Raw genomic sequence first — 6,524 nt, 5'->3', positions numbered from 1 at the left:
ATGATTGTCGGTCGGAACGAGCAGATGAATAAGGTTTAAAATTTTAGATAGAATATAATCGTGGTGAGATATTCGGGAAATGAGGGTGAAAATGGTGTTTTTGACTGGTTCGCCGGTAAGTGCTTCAGGTTCATTGCCAAGAGGTAAATTCGGTTGGTGAAAAGGATCGCCTTCTTCGCGTCTCCATTGATTAAGTCGACTACGAACCCATCAGATGAATTGAAGATGACTAGTTTGGTTGATCCATTTTATTTACACTGCTTTCGGAGCTTAGGTGAATATCCATATCGGAATAGCTGTCGGAATAACTATCGGAATAGTTATCGGAATCTGAGGGACTCGAACTAGTTGAGGGATTCATCTCGTACGATTAGATGAAGGATTTTCGATAAGAAATAGATTATAGGATGTAGATTAGTACCCTGCAATACATAATTTACATATGCATATATAATACTAAAATCCCATAAGTTACGGAGGAATCTACGGAAGCTGTCAGACAAAGGTAACAATAACAGATATGCTAAGATATGAATTTATCTATACAATGTCTATGCAATAGAGGCAGTAAGACATGTCTAGACTTTAAGGATGATAAGCAAATAATTTTAGACACTAAATGATAAGCAAAGATTTTGACATGCAGACACGGTCGAAGTCCAGACCCAATAATGCATCTAAAAAACTATCAGTTAGACACACTACTGCAAGACCTGGTTCGCTAAGACCACCGCTCTGATACCAACTTTCATGACCCGTTCTAATCCATCTGGACGAATACATTACATTTGGTTACATCGTGAGGTACTTGACCTCTATATGATACATTTTACAAACATTACATTCGTTTTTAAAAGACAAACTTTCTTTACATCAAAAGTTGATGACATGCATACCATTTCATAATATATCCAACTATAATTGACTTATTAATAATCTTGATGAACTCAATGACTCGAATGCAACGTCTTTTGGAATATGCCATGACCGACTCCAAGTAATATCCTTAAAATGAGCTAATGCACAACGGAATATTTCTTTCATACCTGAGAATAAACATGCTTTCAAGTGTCAACCAAAAGGTTACTGAGTTCATTAGTTTATCATAATCATTCATTTTCATCATTTTAATAGACCACAAGATTTCAGATATTTAATTGTACACGTAACCCGAGTACATAATAACACGCGTAACCCGCGAATTAAAAATCATTCATATGGTGAACGCTTGATAACCGACTTAACTTTAATGCATAGAATATCCCCAAACAGAACCTCTCGTCTGTATAATAATAATAATCTCGAAGTACAAAAGCATCCGTACCCAGGATGGGACTTGTCGAGGTCCATAGATCTATCTTTAGGATTCGCGTCGATTAGGGGCCATACCCGTTTCCTAATCATTAGGTTACCAAGCTAAAAAGGGGTGATATTCAATATTCATAATCCAGCCATAGAATGTAGTTTTTGATTACTTGTGTCTATTTTGTAAAACATTAATAAAATCAGCACATTTATTCTCAGTCCCAAAAATATATATAAAAAGGGAGTAATGAAACTCACAATACTGTATTTTGTAGTAAAAATACATATGACGGCATTGAACAAGTGTAGGGTTGACCTCGGATTCACGAACCTATATCATTTGTATATTTATTAATATTCATAGTTGTAATTGAACACACACACACACACACACACACACACACACACACACACACACACACACACACACACACATATATATATATATATATATATATATATATATATATATATATATATATATATATATAAATGTATTAGTTATATCATTTTTATGTTAATAATATATATATATTTTATATGTTCATTTTGTATATAAAAATATTAAATTTTGTTATGTTATATGTGTTAAATATATATATTTATGTATGTATTTCATTTGTTTATCAAAACATTAGTTCTATTATACTAAGTTAATATTAGTAAAAATAATGATAATAACATTAATAATATACATATGTTAATAATAACTCTATTAGTGATAATAACAATGATATTAATAATTGTACTTGTAAAAATATTAATTTTACTGTTTATGATAGTTATGATATTAATGATTTACTAATAATAATAATAATAACTTTATTAAAAATGATAATATTAATAAAAATAATGATATTGTTAATAATGATACATTTGTTTAATAATAATAATAATAATAATAATTATAATACTAATGGTGATACTAGTAATAATTATGGCATTCATAATATCCTATAATAATAACGCAATAATAATAATAATAATACCAATACTTAATAATAATAGTACTAATAATAATAATAATAATAAAAATAACAATAATAATTATACTAATAACAATAATAACAAATAATAATAATGATAGAATAAAAAAATAAGTGTATACCCCTTCAAAAGCTTTATCTAAAAAGAAATACCCTGGACCGGGCTCAAACCCGCAACCTCCAGCTCACGCCCAAACACCCTTTACCACTCTTCTGTTTTGATTTTTCTGATTATAATTACAACTCCCTTATATTTAACCCTTTTTCTTTTCTGTTCTTATTTCCTCTTCTTCACCCAATTCACACGACCCAATTTAATTCAACATAATTGTTAACCATCTAAACGGTTTTAGGATATATACTCAAAACACAATTGATTCGTGACAATTTAAATTAACGGTTAAACAAATAAAAAAATATATAGAGGTATCTGTGAAGTTGAAAACGCGAAGAACAACCCAACATTTGATTTTTTTTATTCTAGGTCGTTATAGCTTGTAATTACAACATGAGATATACTCAAAATCGTTCCTAAAAACTTTATGAATCTTTAATTGATCCGGAAATATAAACTAGAATTCAAATTTCTTGAATAACCATTCTGTTGACTTTTTATTTCAAAAGTTTGACTTCAATATTCAAGCTCAAAATAAGGAATTAAGGGTTAAAAATTTGCAGATAGTTCATATAGAAGATTCTAAACACTTCTGTATTTATAGATTTCGACAAATGATTTGAAATCGGGCTTTTGATAAAATGAATTTGAAACAGAGTAAAAACGGGTTCAGCTATTATTTTCGGTTTTAATTTCCCAAATTAAAACACAAAGCAGTAAGGTATATTTGTTAGTGATGGTGGAATATCTAATAAGTGATTTATCAAGTGCAGTTAATTGATTTATACAAAAAAAAAATATCGTCTACAGAGGGAATCACAAGCACAGGAAAGAAATAAAAAAATAAAAAGGGTTGCTATCGTTCTGTTTTTGATTACTGTTAATTGAGATTGACTTTCAACAGATTTTGGAATTTGCTTATGAATTGAAGTCGATAGTTATATTAATTATCTCGACAGATTAAACAGAATGAAAAAGATTGGCGTACATATCTGTCTATATAAATTTTTATATCTGTGTTTATATATATGTATATCTTGTATATGTATTTATATAAAATATATAACTGTATTTATCAGTATAATATATCTGTAACTGTAAATATGTATAACTAACTATATCTATATCAGTTTATTAAATAAATAAAGGAACATACTAATATTAATAATACAAACATAAATACTCAATATTAATATTAATAAGAATAATGAAACTAATAATAATGATAATAGAAATAATGATATTAATATCATAATAATACTAATAAGAATGATGAAAATAATAACTTTAAATAAAATGATAATTTTAGTAATCAAGTTAATGATAATACTTTTGATAATTATAATAATTAAAATTATAATTTTACTAATAATAATGACACTAATAATGATAACAATAATATATATATATATATAATAAATTAAATGCATCAAACTTTATATCTATATGTTATATAGTAATGTTAATAATACAGATAGTAATATTAATATTTATTTTTAATCACAATGAAAGTAATAATTATAATAACTATATTTTAATTTGTAATTTCTTTTACTGTTACAATTTATTATTTGTGCAAGGTTTACCAATTGTATAATTGAATATTTATACACTATACATGTATTACAATATACATATAATAATTACACGTAGAAATCATAACTATATATATATATATATATATATATATATATATATATATATATATATATATATATATATATATATTCATTTTAAATTACAACATAATTATTTTGTATTTTGTTTTACATATTTAATTTTAATGTTTAAATTATATTTTATTATTTTCAATTATCATATATCTTCACATTTATACATGTATATACATATTTATTTACAATACAATTGTTCGTTAATCGTCGGGAACAGTCAGAGGGTAAATGAATAGTTCAAAGGTCAAATGTATACATGAACACAGTTCAAAATTTTTGAGACTTCAACATTACAAACTTTGCTTATCATGTCGAAATCAATTAAAGATCAAGTTTAAATTTGATCGGAAATTTCCGGGTCGTCACACCCACGTCGAATGCCATGATATCAAGTAAAGGCGCAGGGAGTTTATGGGACAATTTATTGATAGGTACAACAGAGAGGTGGCGCGTATCCCTAACTTGGCTGAATCACATAAGGTATCAGGTTTCATCCATGGAATCAGCAGAGAACGACACCTGTAATTATGGTAGAAATTGTGAAAGAGGACCTCAGATACATTAGCAGAAACTATCAGGGAAGCGCACAGACACCTTCGCGTAGAATAAGATACCGTACATTATTCAGGATATGGGAACAGTCATGGGAGATGCGATGACCACGACTCTCCTAGGGGAGGACGTCATTTCTACAACACTCATAGAGGTTATCACGATTCCAGCCCCTATCATCAAGATGGCAACAACAGTCGCAGACACACTCACGGACATTACGGCAGTAGTAACCAACGGAACATGAACAAAGATAACAACCGAACGCTCATTAAAAGTTTGACCAAAAGCCTCAAAGAAATCCTTGCAAATATCATAGGCATTCGAGCGACTGTTGCATATGTCTGAGTATGCGCCATGCGCCAAATCCATGTTTTGTGATTTCCATGATGATTATGGTCACGAGACGAATAGGTGCAAAGCGCTGGTGGAAAAGGTAGTTTCCTGTTTAAAATGAGGAGAGCTTTAGCACCTAAAATATCAAAGGGAAAGGCCGGACAAGATGGTTAGGATGAGAATAAGGTGAAGGGACCAGATAAGGTAATACACATCATTACGGGGAAACAAACAGCTCTGGAGTATAGGTGATGTTATGCGAGGTGTATATAAAATAGCTTAAATTTTACTAGGAAATACTATTAAATACGATACAATTTTACACAAGATACTTATTTATTTATTGAATGGATATACTTAAACCTTGCTACAACACTTATAGGCAGTGTACCTAATCGTACAGTAGTGTAGTTTTTAGTAAGTCCGGTTCGTTCCACAGGGAAAAAAAAATCTTTAAACAAAGCTTAACGCTATATTAGTTTTATTTTGTAAAAATAAAAAAAATATATATAAGTAATATTATTATTATAAAGGGGGGTTTTTACCGTTTAATGACCGGTTTGTCGATTTTAAAAACTTTAGTCGTAGTTAAAACAAAATGTAAAATATTAAATAAATAAAAGACTTAATTTAAAGCGTAAAGTAAATAACGATAATGAAATTGCGATAAATAAAAGTGCGATAAAATAAACTTGCGATAATTAAAAAGTACGATAATTAAAAGTGCAATTAAATACAATAACAATAAAAGTACGATAATTAGAAGTGCAATTAAATATAAAATAAAGGAAATTAAATATGAAATAAAAGAATTATGCTTATTTAAACTTCCGTAATCATGATATTTGACGTGTTGATTTTAGTTTTATGCCTATGGGTTAATTGTCCTTTGTCCTGGATTATTTAATATGTCCATCTGGTTTTTGTCCATAACAGTCCATCAGTCATAAATATAAAGTGCGAGTGTCCTCGTCAAATTATCCTTATACCCGAAGTTAAATATTCCAACTAATTGGGGACTTAAACTGTAACAAGATTTTAATACTTCGTTTAATAATTACACCAGGTTATCGACTGCGTGTAACCCAAGGTTTTAATACTTTGTTAACAATTATGCCAAGTGTCCTTGTACATAATTTCACCCCTGTTTTAATAATTCTAGTGGCTATTAATCCAATCCCGTGTCCGGTTAAATGAACGATTATTCGTACATATAAATACCCCGCCCATCGTATCCGATCGAGTGTATATGGTTATTTATAGGGACGTCCAATTGTAAATCTTTATATTAAAATTAATAAACTATCATTTAGTTAAACAAATATAAAGCCCATTAATAGCCCATAGTCTAATTTCCACAAGTGTCGTTCTTTTGTCCAAACCCCAATTATGGTACAAAGCCCAATTACCCAATTTTAGTAATTAGCCCAACATCATGATTACTTCGGATTAAATAAGCATAATAATAACTTAGCTACGAGACATTAAATTAAAAAGGTTGAACATAACTTACAATGATTAAAAATAGCGTAGCGTTACACGGACAGAATTTCGACT

The sequence above is a fragment of the Rutidosis leptorrhynchoides genome, chromosome 3 (genome assembly GCF_046630445.1).
Source record: "Rutidosis leptorrhynchoides isolate AG116_Rl617_1_P2 chromosome 3, CSIRO_AGI_Rlap_v1, whole genome shotgun sequence".
NCBI classification, from domain to species: domain Eukaryota; kingdom Viridiplantae; phylum Streptophyta; class Magnoliopsida; order Asterales; family Asteraceae; genus Rutidosis; species Rutidosis leptorrhynchoides.
The sequence above is the reverse complement of the archived record's forward strand: the minus strand, read 5'-3'. Positions refer to the sequence as shown.